The following is a 20,763-nucleotide window of genomic DNA, read 5'->3' as shown; positions in this document are numbered from 1 at the left end:
TGTGAAATTGTGAGCTCAGATGCACCAGAACCTTCACCTTTTTATCTTGCTCTTGCTTCTTTTGCAACATTTGTCTGATCTCTCACTCTTGGATTTTAGAGCACAGGTACATCTTCTGCCCTTAACTCTTAACCTGTCAGACCTCCTTTGCAAGTAGTTTTGTTATGTCCAAAACACCCACAACTTGAGCATTTCACAGTCCTTGATCTTTTACCAGGCTGCTCCTCTCCTTGTTCCCTTTTCCTGTTTCTGCTAGGTTTACCAACCCCCCTTTTCATCTTTGGTGGGTGAATGATAAAGGAGTAATCGCGTCGTTGAACAACTACACCTAAATCAAATGAATTTATAACACTCTACTAACCTAATACGAGTATAGGGCAAATTAAATAGAGGGGTCGAACCACAGGGAGAAACGTATAAACACCGCATTCATTACTTAAAGTCTAAGCTATCTCGAAATAATAAGTGTAAGTAACTAAGAGATCAAACTAAGAACGAAATGGATTGAAAATCAATATAGCTAAACACCAAGGGGAGTGGGTAGATGTAGATGCTACTTGATCATGCAATAACACGGAAGCAAATCAATGGTAAAGTAAACATGCATGAATATCGAAGTAAGACCCAATCTAACCGCCTTCCGGGGTTAATCGGTTTCTCCTAACATAGCCTTTATGTTTCCACACTAGAACCATATATTAGAAGGTGCAATCAAGGAACTATCGATAGTAATGAATTTCAACTAAGTCAACTTCCGTTTCTTGTTAGCAAAGATTCACCTTTAATCAACTAACAATGTGCACTTGCAAGAAGATCAAAGAATATCAAGCATGCAAAGACTTTAATCACCATTAACATAACCCCAACATCATAAGCATGAACAATTAGCAACTACACCATCTCCACACCCTTGGCTAGGTGACTACTCATAAATCATATTGAAGACAATATCAATCATCATATCAATAAGCATCAACATGATCAATAAGCAAAGAAGGAAAATCAAAATAAGCAAACAAAACTAAATACAAAAGTAAAGAAAGAGAGTAAGAGATTGCTCATTAATTGAAGTTGAAGATTTACAAAGGATCAAACAAGCTTCTTCTTCAATATCCAAGTTCATCAATGAAAATCCACACTTTCTCTCTCTACTAATGGTGTTTCTCTCTCTAGATTAGGGCTAACAATGTTGATAAGATAAAAATAATCTAATCTCTTTCTAAAAGAAAAGTACAACATATATATATAGGTCCTCTAAGAAAAAGGAAATAAAGACTCGAATAAAAACTGAAACCCCGCGGTGCGCGCCCGCACAGGAACACTGTGCGCCCGCACAGTCGCCTCGTGCGCCTTCTCAGATCCCTGCGCGCCCGCAGATCCGTGGGTACGGAGAAATGAGACCCATAGATGCACGCCTTCTCTTAGCTTCTGCGCGCTTGCACATGATGAGTGCGCGCCCGCACACACGTCGCGCACGGGGCACGCAAAACTCTTTGGTTTGGCTCTGCCTCTGGTGCTCTTCTGTGCGGGTTCTCACAGGGCTGTGCGCCCGCACAGTTCATAAGCGCGTGCCCGCGCATATGTCGCGCACAGGGCGCGTAAATCTCTCTGTATTGGTTTTGCTCCTAGGACTTAGCTGTGCGGGTTCTCACAAGGTTGCGCGGGTTCTCACAGGAAAATGGAAGCAAAGTGTTCTCCTTTCAACGCCGGGACTCCTACAAAACGAAAACAAGAAAAACAGGGAGGAAGGCATACAAAAGAAAGAAGAACAAAACGGTAAGAAAAAGGGGACAAACAAGCTACAAGTAGGGGAAAAACCCGTAGAATGAGCTCTCAATCGTGGCATAAATGCCACTCATCAAATTCCCCTACACTTGCTTCTTGCTTGACCTCAAGCAAAGAAAACCAAGACAAAGAGACAACTCAACACAACAAACACAACATGACAAGGTTTCAGAAAATCAATCAAGTACCATGGTGGGAAATGCTCCATTTGGACTCAAACATAGGGACATTCATCAAAGAATACTTACCTTTCTCAATTCAAGAGGGAAAACACGTTCTAAGATGCTCATGGTTGAAGGAGACAAACCTTAGCTAAGCATAGAGAACTAATGATTTCATCCTCCGCCCTAGCCCCATCTAAGACGGTCCACGTTCTCTCCACTAGTTTCAATTCATCCCCTAGTTGGCTCCTCATGATTCCTTGAGGGAACCGAAAAAAAGATATTTCTATGTGGAACAATGAGGTTATCCCGACATCTCAACTATGCATACTCTCTCCATAGGGTTGAAATCTATCTCCCTCCACCGTTCTTTGACCACGCCCCTCTAAAGTCCAAGGGTCTTAACTAGGGTTGTTATGTCATGGCTAGAGATTAAGGTTGGGAATCAATTTGAAAAATTTGGTGAAAACTCCTAAGTGAAGCATAAGAGTGGCCATCTCTTAAGAACAACATAGGAGAACCTAATCTCAAATTACAACCTTCAATACAAAATACACAACAATACTACACCTCTTTTCATATTTTTTCATTCATCTCATCATTTTCATTTTCATCCATTTTTCCCTTCTCTTTTTTTTTTTCTTTCTTTCTTTTTTTTTTCCTTTTTTTTTCATTTCATTTCATTCATTTTTTCATTTTTTTTCTTTGGTTTTCATGAGTTTCAACTTCCTTGCCAAACCTTTTGCACACTCTTTTCATGAATAATCTTTCAAGACCTTATTTGAACCAAATTACACAAATTCCTTGCTCAAAATCAACATTATCAAACTCGAACATCACAAGCCGATGCTTCACTAACTACAAGGGTTGGTAGAACATAGGCCGCTAGGTTTGTAATATGGTTTAACCAAGAAAGGGGAAATAAGGCTCAACATGGCTAGCAAGTGGGTGAATGTAAAATGAAAACCAAATTTGTAACAAAACACAAAGAAAACAAAGAAAAATGAGAAGAAATGCCCTCTTCCTCCTCTAGAGTTATATGGTCACGATCTTGGGAGCTAGATACCAACACAAGGATTAAGATACACATAGTTAAGGATCCATAATGCCGCTCACAAAAATGATGATGAAGGCTTTAACAAATGACGCTCACATAAGATAAAAATAAGCAAATACCAACCAAGGGAATCCTATTCATTATGGAGAGCAACACCATCTTACCACTTTCCCGTAGCTACCTTAGCTTACAATGTGTCTAATTCGACCCTAAGCACTCTCAAACCGTGTAAACCCTCATCAACTAGGAAGGTAAGCATTCGAAAATATTTCATCAAGAAAGCATACAAGTCCACGTATCCAAATGGAAGAGCAATTCACATCAACAATTTTTCAACTTGTCATGGTCATGCTTGTTACACAAAAGAAAAAGAAAAGCGACATAAAAGAAAGAGGAAGAAATTAAAAAGGTTCATAATCGAGGCATGTAAATCAAATAAATCCCAATCGTCATACAAGTGATCGTTGATAACAACATCAACGATCCCAGGTTCCTTAGAACCAAATCAAACAGCTTCAAACCATTCAATTTCTTCCTAGTCTAGCCTAAACTATGCAACCAATTAAAATATTTAAAGAGTTGAGAAGGAGTTTTTGTCACCCAACAACGCTTAGAAATCGCAAGTCCACAATCATGAAGCTCCATTGCTCAGAAAAACTTGGGAAATGCGCTAATAAGCCCTACAAAATGTCAAAATCCAAAACAACTCGAAAAATATCTAGTTAGTAGCAAGGGAAATATATACAAAGAAATAACAAGAAAACAAAATAAAATAAGAAACTACTAAAGAAAAGGAACAAAGAAAAGAAGAAAAGGTTTGGATTAAGAGGGAATTTGGATTTTCTAAAATGGGAGCCTGTAGACACCTAAAAATGTCTCCCCAAAACCAAACCCGATGATGAATAACCTTTCACCGCCATTATTGGTCGGGTTGAGTATGTAATCTTTAGAGTGCTTAAATCCATGTTCATTCCCAATAAATTTCATAAACCAACTCAATTCCTAACCCATTTCACCAAACCATAACTTATTTTCCTCATTTCATGCCTTTAAACCTAAAATAATTCATTTCGTGTCCATTACAATCATTCATTTCGTGTCCTTTTTATAAAAACGTTTAAACCAGTTTATTTTGGTCCATAATCTGGGTCCAATGATTAAATATTTGTATGGGGATTTGAAAGAGCTTTCCAACGATATATTATAAGCCCAAATCCGAGTTATAACGAATAAGTTATGGCTAAAATACTAAACTGAATCTAAACCGAACCTAAGCCCACCTTACCTACGACCCAATGATCATGTGGAGGGTCCAAAGGTTTTAATCTCACTCCTAATCCAATTAGGATTAATTGGAAGCTTCTATAAGTTTCTAAAAGATCTTAATTATCCTTTTTGAAAAGATAAAATTAAAGCATTTGAAATTGAATAAAACTTTTCTTTTTGAAAGTCCTAATTCTATTCGAATTGAAAGACGTTCAAAGATTGTCAGATATTAATTTAGTGCTTCATAGTTTTTATCTAATTTTTATATGTTTGGATAGCTCTTGAAATTATTTTTCCAATAATATATTATAATATTAATTCCGAGCTATAACGAAAAAGATATAAAAGAAATACGAAACTCTATCCAAAACTGACACTGTCCCACTATTTCGGCCATATCTTTTATTATACAATATATTTTAATCTGATTCTAATTGGGTTAGAAAATAGACTTCAAGAGCTTTCCAACAATATCTTATTCATCTTATTCCGATTTCTGGATCAAAAGATATGATAAAAACAAAAACCGCAAAAACTGTTGTCTATCGCAAGAGTTTTATCCGATTCGAATTCTTATCTTTTCTTGATTCGACCCCTCCTTTTTCCCTATAAATAGAGGTCATATCTCCCCTTTTTCAATCATCAACAAGCTTGATCACCAAATCATTCTCTCTTCCTCTCTTCTACACTAAAAATCATCCTCTCTCCCTACACCAAAAATATTCTCTCATCTCTCTCTTGCTCTAGCCTAAACTCTAGCCACCCTATTATCTCATTTTATATCCCTTAAGCACTCTAAGGAGTCCATACTTGATCCAAAGTTCTATACTTAAACCAAGGCGTGAAAGGTATAATTAACTGAGGGTTTGGACCAAATCATTTCTAAATTTATTTAATTTAATTTCCATTTGATTTAATTTTATTGAAGTTACTAACAGTTTATTCATGATGTAGCAATTCAAGGAAACGTGGAAAGTGAGTAATTAATCACTTAATTACTCTTGTTATTATTTCTTGTTGCTATTATCATGATTAGGGTTTATTATTATTTGATTTGATTAACGATATTATTGTTGAATTGCTTCCAATATTAATGTTTGTTCTATTATTATTATGATCACCATATTGCATGTTTAAAGGGAATATGTAATTGAATATCACGCTTAATAAATTAATTTGGACGACCGGTTTAGGTTCCTTTTTAATCTTGTTGTTTAATCAAGTGATCACCAATATTCTAGAATTATATGTTGCATTAATATTCAACCAATTTAGCTTAATAATAGTTTGGAGCAAATTGAATATTTTATTTGCATGCCTTTGAGATCGCAGGAAATACTTTTCACTATAAGAATCGAGTAGAGGCCAATACGGGCGAATGTGACTCCATGACTCACTTCGTACCATCATCCCCGATCCTCCTTTCGTGGTTCCGAACCATATGGAGTTAGTAATCTCATGGATTATGAATGGGGTGTAACCTTCACGGGTCAATCGTTGTTGCCTTCGTTGTCCCTTAATCGTGGTTGCCTTAAATGATCCGTGAACGGTTTACAAGTTCCTTAAAAACTTGTTGGCGGCTCCCTACTTTCCTTGTCCCTAATCGTGTCCCTAATCGTATATGTCAATTCCCACTTCCTATGAGTGCCAAGCATATTCACAACATGCTTTTAACGTAGGCGCACTTCGAGCGACGCCTACAGAGCCAAAACAACACAAGGTTATCATCAAAAACATCATCATTTTTTTTAGAAGAGGGAAAGTGAGCATCAACCAACATTGAAAGAAATCTTTCAAAAAGACACCTATTGGCCATGAATGCGCCCCATAAGAACAAAGCCCTTTGAATGAAACAATGAATATGCACCCCCCCACACTTGAACAGAAAACCGTCCTCGGTTTGAGTAAAAACGGAAAATGGGGTGGGAGGAAGGGCTAAATCTCGGCCCGAGGGCCCTAGTCCTCCATGTGGGAACTAGAGTCCTCTCCTTACGGACGCCATTCATAGTCGACGTCGATAGGAGGGCCATGGGGGTCCCATCCACCGGTGTAGCCCGATGGAAAACCATGGTTCCGGTACAAATCTTGTTGATAGTCCGGAAGAGGGCCAAAGGGAGGAGGCATCTCAAGTGGCTCCGATGTGTACATGGGGTAGTTAGGATCCACACGGTAATCACATCCCCCCGGTGCCTTGTAATCACACCCCTCAAAGGTGGGATAGTTCACGCGGGGGGCGCCTTGAGATGAAGGCCAGGGCCAATAGGGCCAAACCAGTTTACGGGGAGTCCCGTCTGCATGCGGTTCCTCATGACAAGGAACCGGCCCCTGTTGAGGCGGAAAGTACGGATAGTTCACTGGAGGGTCGAAATGCCCTTGGTTTACATGCCAATCATAAATGTTGGCATTGTAAACCGAGTGACCATCGGCGACTTTCGTTAACCGGTTTACTTGCATGGTCAAGTTTTGAAAAGCTCGTTCAACATTAAAAGAGGAAGAAAAAGAAGCCATACCTTCCTCACTAAAGGAGGGGATGTGCATCGGTTAAGAACCTTCCCCATAATGGAAGGGTTGATGCTCGAATTGTTGTTGGTGAAAACCTTGTTGTTGTTGTTGTTGGTGAAATTGTTGTTGTTGTTGTTCTTGTTGTTGCTGTTGTTGTTGTTGTTGTTGTTGTTGATCCTGAACAATCATGTTCCGCTCGCCTCCTAGAGTGTTGGGCAAGACACCATTATCTTGTGGAATCTTCCACACATTCCTAGCATTCCGCCTCAAAGATGTGCGGCTAGGATACGGTAAAATGCAATGGTGCTCACGCTCGACGCACCAATCATGGAAATTGTTGACATCATCGGTTGGTTGAATGAAGGCGGACTTCCTCATATACGAGATGTCCACGAAGAGATCCTTATCCCTCCTAACTCTAGTACAAAAGGGGAAGAACTGCTCATGCCCAAGCTTAGAAGCTATCCTTGTAATCATTCCACCAAGAGCGATCTCACCCGTCTTGTTACCCGACTTGATAGCTTCGCAACACAACACAAACCAATACCCCATGTTGAGCCGCCCTCTCAACTCCTCCTTAGTGGCGACCCAAAGAGTGAAGAGCTCTTCGTGTGAGAGCTTGCTCAAGTCCTGTTTACTGAACACCGCAAACCCCAAGAGGCGGTGAAGAATGTGGAGTACCGGGTGGATGATTTGGCTTGCTACCGAATACCGAGTACTGAACTCAACAATGTCGGTAATTGTTCGCCACCGACGGAATGCATCATACTCAGGAAAGAGTTTGGTGGATGGGGCAAGGAGGCCTGCATCGGGGTTGAAGTCCAAAAGTTCATTGAGACGCCTTAGAGACATCTCATGGCGGTGTTGAAAAGCTGGAAGGAGATTTGGAACTCATTGTATCCAAGGGGTTCCTTCTCAAACGAGGCGAGGAACTCAAAGGTGGGCTCTTTGTAGGTTGGATAGTGGTGGTTGATGAACTCACTCATCCTAAGATTATCTAGAAGGGACCAAAGGTCCTCATCTATAACCAAATCGCGCATGGAGCGTTGATAATAATGCCTAGTCGGGTTTAGCTTGCGCTGACTAAGGGTTTGGTGGATGGGTGAGTGGTGTCGGTTGTAGAATTTCAAGGTGGGAAGATTTTTTGATTTTGGTTTTGATTTTGAGAGGAGGTTTGGGGTTCCTCATTTGTCATCCGGGGTTCCTTCCAAATCCTTCTTCTATTCATCTTACCAATTCAACACAAATTCCCCAAGTAACACCGACTATCGAAACCAAAAAAGTGAACCAACACTTAAGAGCAACCAAACGTTACCCACAACAACAACAACAAATTGAGCTTCGACTTAATAATCTGAAAAGGGGTTAGTAGCAACAACCAACCACAAAAAAATAGCTCAAAAAGAACAACAATTCATTATGTCAAGCAATTTGCCTAGAAGATTACTCAAGCATGCCAAATTTCTAGCAATTCACACAACAATAAATTGCATCAACACATGTCAAATTACTCAAGAATCTTCCATAAAAATTGCATAATCGCAACAATTCCAACGACAATTCTTAATCCCCGGCAACGGCGCCAATTTGACAAAGGAAAATAATCGCGTCGTCAGACGACTACACCTAGATCAAATAAATTTATAACACTCAACTAACCTAATACGAGTATATGGCAAGAAGAGGGGTCGAACCACAGGGAACAGATAAACACTACCTAATGCTATCAACAACTAAGCTAGTCCGGAACAAGGGAAGGTAAACTAAAGGTCTAAACAAACTAAAACTAGAGATAAAGCATTAAGGGAAATGGTCTAAGAGTAGCAATCACTCAAGCATAACAAAGGCATAGAAGTTGAATTAATTATGAACTAAACATGCTCGAATATCAAAGTAAGGTCCAATCTAGCCACCTTCCGGGGTTCATTGGCTTCTCCAAACATAGCCTCTATGCTTCCACACTAGAACCATATACTAGGAGGTACTATTAAATAATAATAGATAATAATGAACCCTAGCTAAGTCAACTTCCGTTTCATGTTAGCAAAGATTCACCTTTAATCAACCAACAATGTGCACTTGCAAGAAAATTAAAGAATATCAAGCATATAAAGACTTTAATCACAAATAAATCAATTCTAAACTCTAGAACATGCTCAAGATCCAACTACACCACAACCATCCCCTTAATGGGGGAATTACTCACTAATCATGATAACAACAAGATTAATCAACAAATAATCAAGAATCAACATGATTAACAAGCAATACCAACAACAAAAACAATAATCAAAAGAAAGCAAATAAAATAGAGGAGAGAGAGTTAGAGATTCTCATTGATTGAAGATGAAAGTTTACAAACAAGATGATCAATCTTCTTCTTCAAAATCCAAGCTCAACAATGGTGAAACCCTCACTTTCTCTTTGCTAAACTACTCTAACCCTAAGCTAAACCTAGAGAGAGAAGCTCTCCTAAAACTAATTAGAGAATAGAATAATTGATAATTGTTCCTCTAATTACCCCAAAAATGGGTATTTATACTAAGCTAGGAAAAATAGAAAAATAAAAGAAGGAAATAAATAAAGAAAGAAAAGGAAATAAAAAGAAAATTGACAAACGAATAATCGTGTCGTTGAACGACTACACCTAAATCAAATGAATTTATAACGCTCTACCAACCTAATACGAGTATAGGGCAAATAGAGGGGTCGAACCACAAGGAGACATGCACAAACACCACATTCACTACTTAAGGCTTAAGCTATCTCGGAACAAAAGGTGTGAATAACTAAGAGATTAAACTAAGTATTAAAAAGGACTAAAGATCAATATAACTAAACACCAAGGGGAGTGGGTAGGTGTAGACACCACTTGAGCATGCAATAACACGGAAGCAAATTAATGGTAAACTAAACATGCAAGAATATCAAAATAAAGTCCGACCTAACTGTAGGGAATATTTCAAGCACTATAACCCCAAGCTTGAACCCCACTGTGATCATACACTAAAGTATGGTGGCGTTCCAAAGGGAAGAAAGCTAGAGCAAAAGAGTCGCCAACAAGTTTTAGGAACTTGTAAACCCAAAACGATCTAGGAGATCGTCAACTCCATAAGGTCAGGAACCAAACAGGGTTCGGGGATGAGGGTACGAATCCAATCTACAAAAGAAAGGACCCGCCCTATAAAATAGGCCTCTACTTTGTTCTACTCGTATTCATGTGCGCTTTTTGACTAACATGCAAACATTAGATTAACCCTAAACCTGTTTATCTATGTTGGTTGAATATTAATGCACAAATAAAAAAAGTATTGGCGATCACTTGAATTAAAATTATATTAGCATAAACCAAATTATTAATTATCTTATTAAGCGTGATTTCAAGTACAAATTCCCTTTAACAAGCATAAAAGGTGTGATCAAGCAATAATGATAAATATAAAATCAAGCAACATAATAATAATCATAATAGTAACAATAAAAATCATGTTAATAATAAAGCTTAATAATAATAGCAAGATCCTAGGCATGATACTAACAGGATTAATAACAATTCCTAGCATGTCACTAAACAATAAAGATAAAAGCTTTAAACCTAACATGGTACTAACATGCTATTAGAAATAATAAGAGGCACCCTAAACATGATACTAGAAAGCATTAAAAACATCCTAACATGATACTAGGAATATTAAAAACATGATACTAGGAATATTAAACAATATAAGCATGCTTTCTACATTGTAAAAGAAATAGGGAGTAAGCTAATCTACTTACTTTGAAGCCTCGTACCTCTTTCTAATGACAAAATACACAAGTTAGTAAACTTCAATGGAAATAATAAAAGAATAATTAAAGAATTAAATTAGAAGCAAAGTAAATAAAGTTTTGACTAGATTTAGACCAAACCCTTAGAAAATATTAAACCTTGCACGTCTAGGGCGAAGGCAACTTCGAACTTGGCTAGGTGATTCTAAATCTTGTGTATGCGGAATTGTGTTTAAAAGGGTTGGTTTAGAAAGAGAGAGAGAAAGAAAGCATATATTGCTCAAGAGAGAATAGAGAGAATTGGGTGATTCTGAATGAATGAAAACAGAGTTTCGAGACCCTATTTATAAGGAAAATAGTCCGGAAAAGTATAGAATTTGATTAGGAATAAAACTACACGTTGTCGCCAGAAAAACACACTGTCGCGAGGCGACAAGGTCTGTCGTCAAGCGACAGACTTGTCGTTTGGCGACAGTCTGACTTGCAGGCGCTTTTCCACGCGGAATCCGATCTTTAACCAAATTGATCTACGGAATCCGTACAGAAGATAAAACGTGTCTTTTAAAAATAATAATATAATAATAATATTTTATTCCAAATAAAAATCCATCTTAAAATAATTATTAAATCTAATAATATTAGAATTAAAAAGAACCTTCTAGAAACTTCTAGAAAGTTATAATTAATCCTAATAATTTTAGAAATAATAATTAACATTGGGCCCTCCTCTAAATCATTGGGCCGTATGTAAATAATTAACCGGGCCCAGTTTAGCATTTTGGCCATAACTTCCTCAATATTCATCGGAATTGGGCTTATAATATATCGTTGGAAAGGTCTTTTCGAGCCCCATCCAACTACACTATTATTGGACCCTTATTACGAACCAAAAATAAACTGTTTTGGCTATTAGAGTTGTTTTCAAAAATAGAGAGAAGAGAATTTTAAATAAAACTAAACCGCAACACTTGACTCTTCCACACTTTCACCTCATTCGATTATGGTTCGACGTGAAAGGCATTCATCACTGGGTTTGGTTTTGGGGGGACACAAATGGGTGTCTACACTAACCGCCTTTCGGGGATAATCGGTTTCTCCTAACATAGCCTCTATGTTTCCACACTAGAACCATATATTAGAAGGTGCAATCAATGAACTATCGATAGTAATGAATCTCAACTAAGTCAACTTCCGTTTCTTATTAGCAAAGATTCACCTTTAATCAACTAACAATGTGCACTTGCAAGAAGATCAAAGAATATCAAGCATGCAAAGACTTTAATCACCATCAACATAACCCCAACATCATAAGCATGAATCAATCAACAACTACACCATCCCCACACCCTTGGCTAGGTGACTACTCACAAATCATATTGAAGACAATATCAGTCATCAAATCAATAAGCATCAACATGATCAATAAGCAAAGAAGGAAAGTCAAAATAAGCAAACAAAACTAAATACAAAAGTAAAGAAAGAGAGTAAGAGATTGCTCATTAATTGAAGATGAAGATTTACAAAGATTCAATCAAGCTCCTTCTTCAATATCCAAGTTCATCAATGCAAATCCACACTTTCTCTCTCTACTAATGAAGTTTCTATCTCTAGATTAGGGATAAAATGTACATAATCATCTCATTACAATTCTAGGGTTATTTATATGCCCCTCACATTACCCTAAAGATAGAATAAAAGTGCACGGAAATACCCACGAGAGCGGCCGCTCCATCGAGGAGGAGCGGACGCTCTAAAGGGTATTAATTAAGATAGCCGCCTTAGTGGAGCGGGCGCTCTCCCAGACAGGAGCGGGCGCTCCATGGTGCGGAGCGGACGCTCCTCTTTGGGTGAGCGGGCGCTCCTTAAACCTGTGAAACAGGGCAAGAAGGGAGGAAACGGTGTGGCCGCTCCTCTAAGGTGAGCGGGCGCTCAGCTGTGAAGCAAGGCTGGAAGGGAAGTAAATGGTGCGGCCGCTCCCATGGGAAGAGCGGGCGCTCCTCTATGTACTCCGGGCTCTTCTTCAAGTCCATGCTCCTCTCTTCTCCTAATCCTATGCATGATGAGTGGTATTTATGCCACTCTCTTATCCTTTTCTTTAAGGATTTTTCCCTCGTTTGGCACTTGTTTGAGCCTTTTTCAAGAACTTTGTTTTAGTTTGCTTTGCCTTGTTCCTTTTTGTGTTTTCCCCTTCTTTTCCTTTGTTTTTGCTTTGCTTTGTCGCTTTCCCTCTCTTCTATACTTATGTTTGTGTATGAGTGTTTGTGTAGGTTGAATGGAGTGCTCGTGTGATCTTGCTCGAGGCTTAGTCCACCCTTTTGAGTGCATTGGAATAGCGGAAGAGAGGAGCATGGATTTGGAAAAGAGCACGGAGCTTTCATGAGGAGCGGCCTCTCACCAGATAGGAGCGCCCGCTCCATTTACTCATCTATTCCCCTGTTTTCCAGACTTATGGAGCGTCCGCTCCACCAGAGAGGAGCGCCCGCTCCACATATGGAGCGTCTGCTCCACACCTGGAGCGTCCGCTCCTGTCTGGGAGAGCGCCCGCTCCAATAAGGCGGCTGCTTTAATTAATACCCACTAGAGCGTCCTCTCCCCCTCGATGGAGCGGCCGCTCTCGTGGGTATTTTTGTGCATTTTTAATCCTTCTTTAGGGTAATGTGAGGGGCATATAAATACCCCTAGGATTGTAATGAGATGTTTATGTACATTTTAGCCCTAATCTAGAGAGAGAAACTTCATTAGTACGTAGAGAGAGAAAGTGTGGATTTTCATTGATGAACTTGGATATTGAAGAAGGAGCTTGATTGAATCTTTGTAAATCTTCATCTTCAATTAATGAGCAATCTCTTACTCTCTTTCTTTACTTTTGTATTTAGTTTTGTTTGCTTATTTTGATTTTCCTTCTTTGCTTATTGATCATGTTGATGCTTATTGATTTGATGATTGATATTGTCTTCAATATGATTTGTGAGTAGTCATCTAGCCAAGGGTGTGGGGATGGTATAGTTGTTGATTGATTCATGCTTATGATGTTGGGGTTATGTTGATGGTGATTAAAGTCTTTGCATGCTTGATATTTGATGAGTGACATTTATGGCACTCATTTGATCTCTTTTTGGATGAATTTCATTCCATTTTATTACTCATTTCTTTAGTTTTCCTTAGTTTTATTCTTATTTTCTTCATTTTATGCTTTTTGTAGTTAGTTTCTCTTTTTTATGCATTTTCTAGTTTACTTGTTATTTTTCCCTTTTACTTGCTTTTTATCCTTTGTTTGTAGGTTGTGATTGATTGCCCAAGAATTCCCGAGCTTCCTCTCCATGATCTTTCATTGTTTTTCATGCCTAATGCTTGTGCAAGGAGTTTCAAGTCAAAGGGGGATCCAAGGAGCATGCTTCAAGGCCTTGTATATGTTCTTTTCATGGCTTATATTCTTCAAGAATTCCAAGGAAGTTGCTGCCTACCTTGTCCTCCATCATCATCATCTAGGATGTGTGCACCACTTGAGCTAGGACGAAGAGAAGAAGAGGGGCTACCCAGTTTGGTGCGGGCGCACTCGGGGAGTGTGCGGCCGCACATTAGACGAGTGCGGCCGCACACCTGGTGCGTGCGGGCGCACCTTTCTGGGTGTGTCCCGTGCGCACTCCTCTCTCTCCTCCAAGCGCGCGCACCGGCGTGGGTCTATTTTTGGGCGTCAATATCGACCTCCTCTTTGTATATATAGTTATTTCCTTCTATTTTTGGATAAGCTTGACATTAGAATTCATATTGTTAGTTTTTTATTAGAATTTTAGAGAGAGAAACTCAAGGATTGAAGAGAGAGAAACTCATGGTTTTTGGTTGATTGTTCAAGAATTCTTCATTGTAATTGATCTTTAGATCAAAGTTTGTAAGGATCTTCTTCTTGATTTCAATACAAGTTTGATTTTAGTTGTAATCATTTGTTTTCCATATTATTGTTGATTGATTGAAGTTTGTTTGATGTTTGATTGAAGTTTAATTGAAGTTTGATTGATTGTTAATTTGATTTCAAATATGTTGATGATGAAATTGATGATTAGTGTAGTTTTGATCTTGATTTCCATGGCTAGTGAGTAGTTTTCTAGCTAGGGAAATGGTGAAGCATGTTTGAGTGATGGATTAGAGTAATTTGGGGATAATTGATGGAGTTGATGATATGATTAAATTTGGTTGATAATTCATGTGCATGTGTGTAATTGATTGAAGCTTGGCCATCTTTAATTGTTGCACTAGATTGCATTGTAAGCTTGCTATGATACGGACCATTGATTAGTAACTTGCAATTTCACGATTGAGGTGCCTTGTGACGTTTCCTAGGTAGTGTTTAGCGTAGTTGACGCTAGTTAGACCTCTAGGAGAATTATCTTGGTATGCTCTTTTGGATACATGATTGATCTTCCTTCATATCACTTGACTTAGTTGGTTTGACCTCCCAAATTACCATTCTCCATTACAATTACATGTGGATCCATTACCCTAGTGTCTTTTATATTGATTTTATACAAGTTCTTTGCATCATTTAGCTCTAGCTCTAGTTTCCATCATATACCCCGCATTTGACTTCGGAGTAGCTTGACTTAGGCAATATACATTCGACCTCCATTCCTTTGGGTTCGACCTTGACTTACCACTACACTTTATAGGGGTTAGTTGAGTTATAAATTTTGTTTGATTGGGTGGGGTGGTAGCCCAACGACCTACCGTTCTTCATCCCATCAATATTCTTTGATCTTCTTGCAAGTACACATTGTTAGTTGATTAAAGGTGAATATTTGCTAATAAGAAACGGAAGTTGACTTAGTTGCGATTCATTACTATCAATAGTTCATTGATTGCACCTTCTAATATATGGTTCTAGTGTGGAAACATAGAGGCTATGTTAGGAGAAACCGATTAACCTCGGAAGGCGGTTAGGTCGGGCTTTATATCGATATTCTTGCATGTTTAGTATACCATTAATTTGCTTCTGTGTTATTGCATGATCAAGTGGTGTCTACACCTACCCACTCCCCTTGGTGTTTAGTTATATTGAGCTTTAGTCCTTTTTAATCCTTAGTTTAATCTCTTAGTCATTCACACCTTTTGTTCCAAGATAGCTTAAGCCTTAAGTAGTGAATGCGGTATTTGTGCATGTCTCCTTGTGGTTCGATCCCTCTATTTGCCCTATACTCGTATTAGGTTGGTACTACGTTATAAATTCATTTGATTTAGGTGTAGTCGTCTAACGACACGATTATTCCCTTGTCAAATTGGCGCCGTTGCCGGGGAGACGGCTTCCATTGCTTTTTCATTACTTTATTTGAGACTATCTCATTTCTTGTTTGTTAGTATTTGCTACTATTTGTTACTTGTCAATGCTTATGTTCTCCTTAGCTTTGTTGTATGAACAGAGGACGAACCCGGTCACGGTCTTTGATTCCAATCGATCCGGAGCTAGAGAGATCTTTGTCCTTACTTCGAACAGAAGCGAGAGCGAGGAGTAGAAATTCTCACACCCCGACGAAAGAAGGAGTAAGAGAATTGGAAGATACTCCACCATCTTCACCCTCAAGTGAAGACTTAGATAGTCTTAATTCACCATCAAGTCCGGGAATTAATCCCTTTTCAATCTTTAAGTCCGAAAGTGAAGAAGGTTCTAGAATGGGGGAGAATACACCTTTGAGTCGTCTTGGGGCTCCCGAAGCCTTTAGAGCACAAAGTGGGATTTTAACTCCTACCACTCAAGCCAACAATTTCGAAATCAAGCCCAATTTGAATGCTTTGATAGAGAGGAAACAATTCTCGGGTGGGAAATTTGAGAGCCCTCAAGAGCATTTGAAAGAATTTGAGAAATATTGTGACACAATCAAAGCCAATGGAGTGACTCAAGAGTACATCCGCCTCAAGATGTTTCCATTTTCTTTAATTGGGAGAGGTCTAGAATGGCTAGAGAATGAGGTGCCCCCTAACTCTCTCACAACTTGGGACAAGTAACTACGGCTTTCTTGAGGAGATTTTACAACCATAGGAAGACAGCTGAGGCTCGGTCTTTGATTCAAGGCTTTCGCCAAAAGAGTGGTGAGACTCTAAGTGCGGCATGGGACCGATACAAAGAGCTTCAACGTCAATGCCCACACCATGGGATACCCAAGTATCAACTCATTCACACTTTTTATGGAGGTCTCACACCTCAAGGGAGAAAAAGCCTAGACGCCGCGGCCGGCGGTCCAATCATGAACAAAGGAGAGGATGAAGTGGAGTGCATCATAGAGGAGGCCGCAAAGCATTATGATGATTGGTAGGAAGGAGAAAGGGAGGCTACTTCTAGCAAGGGCGTCTATGCATTGGAGCAAGCCAACGCAATCAACAACCTATCTACCCAAGTTTCCAAGATGGCCAATCAAATGGACGAATTGATGAAAGAGAAGTCCAATCCTCATGGTAATAACTCCCCTTCAACCAAGGGAGGCAATGGTATGACCACTTCTTCCCCCTCTTCTTATAATAAAATGCCTCAAGGATCCATGTTTTGCCAATATTGTGAAACATATGATCATGATACCTCCCATTGTGTGTATGCTTGTGAAGTTCAACCCCCTCACTATGAACATGATGATAATGTGGAAGATGTCAATGCTATAAATTTTTCTCCTATAATGGAGAATGTAGGGAACTTGAGGCCAAACTCCAATCAAATGGGGAATTGGAATCAAGGTGGAAACCGTGGTTGGAACCAAAGTGGCGGCGGTTATGGTAACCAATACCATGGTGGGGGAGGCCCTTCCGATTTCAATGGAAGAGGCTACTCTAACCAAAGCGGGTATGGTTATCAAAACCAACAACCCAACTCCCGATACCATGACCATCAAAATCAAAATTTTGGTGATCAAGGTAATATGGGACACAATCGAAAAAGCAATGTTCCCAACCAAGGCACCGGAGGCAATAGGGGCCAATATGTTTCTAACTATGCCCAAACCAATAGGCCTCCGGGTTTCCATCAATCCCAACTTCCTCCACCTCAACAACCTCTTCAAATTGAGGCCCCTCCAAATGATCCCGTGATGGCTAAGCTAGATGCCATCATGAAAATGCATGAGGAAGAAAAGAAGAGAAATGAGGAGGATAAAAAGCGAGCCAATGCTCATATGAAAATGCTTGAAACCCAAATTGCTCAACTTGCTTCTAATTCTTCTTCTTCTTCTTCTGCTATCCCTAGTCAAGGAGTCAACCCAAAACCTTTGTATGCCGTGACAACAAGGAGTGGGAAGGTAGTGGGGAGTGACCCCTTAGCTGAGGAGGAATCTCAAGATGAGGTAGAGCTAGAGAGAGGGGATGAGAGAACCAAAGAGCCTTCTAATGTTGAGAAGGAGAAGGATGTTGAGGTGCAAAAGGAGAAAGAAACCACCCCCTTGCCCCTAAATCTCCAACCTAGAGAGGAGAGATTACCTTTTCCCCAAAGATTTGTGAGAGCTAAGCTTGATGCTCAATTTGGGAAGTTTTTGGATGTGATTAAGAATTTGCATGTTTCCCTTCCTTCTGTTGATGCCATGCAACAAATGCCCCATTACTCCAAGTTTTTAAAAGATCTTTTGAGTGGGAGATAGGAGTGTGAAACGGTGAGCTTGACCGCCAATTGTAGTGTAATTCTTTCCAACAAACTTCCCACCAGGTTGAAGGATCCGGGTAGTTTTTCCATCCCTTGTGCTATTAATGGTATTGAGTTTGATAAAGCTTTATGTGATTTAGGAGCAAGTGTGAGTCTCATGCCCTACTCCGTCTACCAAAAGCTTAGTGTAGGAACCCTTTCCCCCACCAACATTACTCTCCAACTAGGGGACCGTTCCATTAAGTTCCCCATGGGTAAGGTTGAGGACATTCCCCTTAGGGTGGGAAAGTTCACATTCCCCGTGGATTTTTATGTGCTAGAGATGGATAGGATGAGAGGATTCCTATAATTTTAGGTCGACCATTTCTAGCTACATCTAGAGCTATTATCGATGTGAAGGAGGGTAAGATATCTTTGAAAGTTGACAATGATTCCATTGAGTTTGATTTGAATAATGTCAGGCAACAACCCTCCTCAAGTGATGAATGTTTTAGAATAGATGTTCTTGATACCATGCTTGATTAATTTTCTCGCTCCCACTTGCATGCTACTAATGATCCTCTTGAAAGTGTATTGTTGAATGAATCCAAGATAGGTGCTCACAAGGACGACATAGAATTTTATGAGGATTTGCTTGAGGAGAGCAATAATGAGTGCATGGATGAGGGCATGAAGGAAGAGGCTTTTCACATCCATGATCTCTTTCAAGTTGAGGAAAAAGAAGAGAGCACCAATGGTAAGGGAGCACCGAAGGTAGACTTGAAACCTCTACCTTTGGGCTTGAGGTATGCATTTCTTGGTTCTAATGAGTCTTTCCCCGTAATTGTTAATTCCAACCTAACGGAGGAGCAAACCTCCCTCTTGATCAATGTTTTGAGAAAACACAAGAAAGCTTTGGGTTATACCATTGATGACATCAAAGGTATAAGTCCTTCTTTAAGCATGCACAAAATTGATCTAGAGGGAGACGCCAAACCCATTAGGCAAAGGCAAAGGAAGCTTAACCCTTCCATGCAAGAGGTTGTGCGGAAGGAAGTGGCTAAGCTTCTTGATGCGGGAATTATATACCCAATTTCTCATAGTGATTGGGTATCTCTCGTGCAAGTTGTGCTTAAGAAATGGGGCATGACGGTAGTGAAATATGATCACGATCAACTAGTTCCCACTAGGCTTGTCTCCGGTTGGCGCATGTGCATTGACTATCGCCAAGTTAACACAAGTACATGCAAAGATCATTTTCCATTACATTTCATTGATCAAATGTTGGAGAGACTTACAAAGCATTCCTTCTATTGTTTCCTTGATGGTTATTCGGGATTTTTCCAAATCCCGATTGACTCCAAGGATCAAGAGAAGACGACTTTTACATGCCCCTACGGTACTTATGCGTATCGTAGGATGTCTTTCGGGCTTTGTAATGCTCCCGCAACATTCCAACGTTGCATGATGTCTATTTTCAGTGATATGATTGAGGATGAGATAGAGGTCTTCATGGATGACTTCTCCGTTGGAAGAGCCACCTATGAAGATTGTCTATCTAATTTATCTCGTTGCTTGGAAAGATGTGAGAAGGCTAACCTCGTGTTGATTTGGGAAAAGTGCCATTTTATGGTAGAAAGTGGGATTGTTCTTGGGCACAAAATTTCCCATGCCGGCATTGAGGTTGATAGAGCTAAGGTAGAGGTCATTGAGAAACTTCCTCCCCCCACCAACGTGAGGGAAGTGAGATCCTTTCTTGGCCATGCCGGGTTCTATCGGCGTTTTATAAAAGATTTTTCATTGATTGCAAAGCTTCTCACATCCCTCTTGCAACAAGACAAAGAGTTTATATTTGATGATGCTTGTCAAGAATCTTTTTGTAGGTTGAAAGAAGCCCTTTGCACCGCCCCTATTGTCCAAGGTCCGGATTTGTCTCTTCCATTTGAGCTCATGTGCGATGCAAGCGACGAGGCTATTGGTTCGGTTCTTGGGCAACGAAAGGATGGAAAACTTCATGTCATACATATTACATTCACCTTCTTGCTAGCCATGTTGAGCCTTATTTCCCCTTTCTTGGTTAAACCATATTACAAACCTAGCGGCCTATGTTCTATCGACCCTCGTAGTTAGTGAAGCATCGGCTTGTGAGGTTTGAGTTTGATAGTGTTGATTTTGAGCAAGGAAGTTGTGTAATTTGGTTCAAATAAGGTCTTGAAAGTTTATTCATGAAAAGAGTGTGCAAATGGTTTGGCAAGGAAGTTGTAACTCACGAAAACCAAATGAGAAAAAAAAAGAGATTGAAAAAGAAAAAAAATGAGATGAATGAAAAATATGAAAAGAGGTGCAGTATTTTTGTGAATTGTGTATTGAAGGTTGTAATTTAAAGATTAGGTTCAATTCCTATGTTGTTCTTGAAGAGATGGCCACTCTTATGCTTCACTTAGGAGTTTTCACCAAATTTTTCAAATTGATTCCCAACCTTAACCTCTAGCCATGACATTACAACCCTAAATAAGACCATTGGATTTTAGAGGGGCGTGGTTAAAGAATGATGGAGGGAGATAGATTTCAACCCTATGGAGAGAGTACGCATAGTTTAGATGTCGGGATAACCTCATTGTTCCACATAGAATTAT

General features: G+C 39.5%; 1 non-coding gene across 1 annotated transcript; it reads right to left on the bottom strand.

Annotated features, from left to right (window-relative positions):
• Positions 1-16,578: 16,578 nt before the first annotated feature.
• LOC145599944 (small nucleolar RNA R71) lies at positions 16,579-16,684 on the bottom strand. Its single transcript, XR_014104188.1, has one exon. It is a non-coding gene; the product is annotated as a small nucleolar RNA R71 (small nucleolar RNA).
• Positions 16,685-20,763: the final 4,079 nt, after the last annotated feature.

Source organism: Chenopodium album, chromosome 20, assembly GCF_948465745.1.
Source record: "Chenopodium album chromosome 20, dcCheAlbu1.1, whole genome shotgun sequence".
NCBI lineage: Eukaryota > Viridiplantae > Streptophyta > Magnoliopsida > Caryophyllales > Amaranthaceae > Chenopodium > Chenopodium album.
This window is presented reverse-complemented; position numbering and strand designations above follow the sequence as displayed.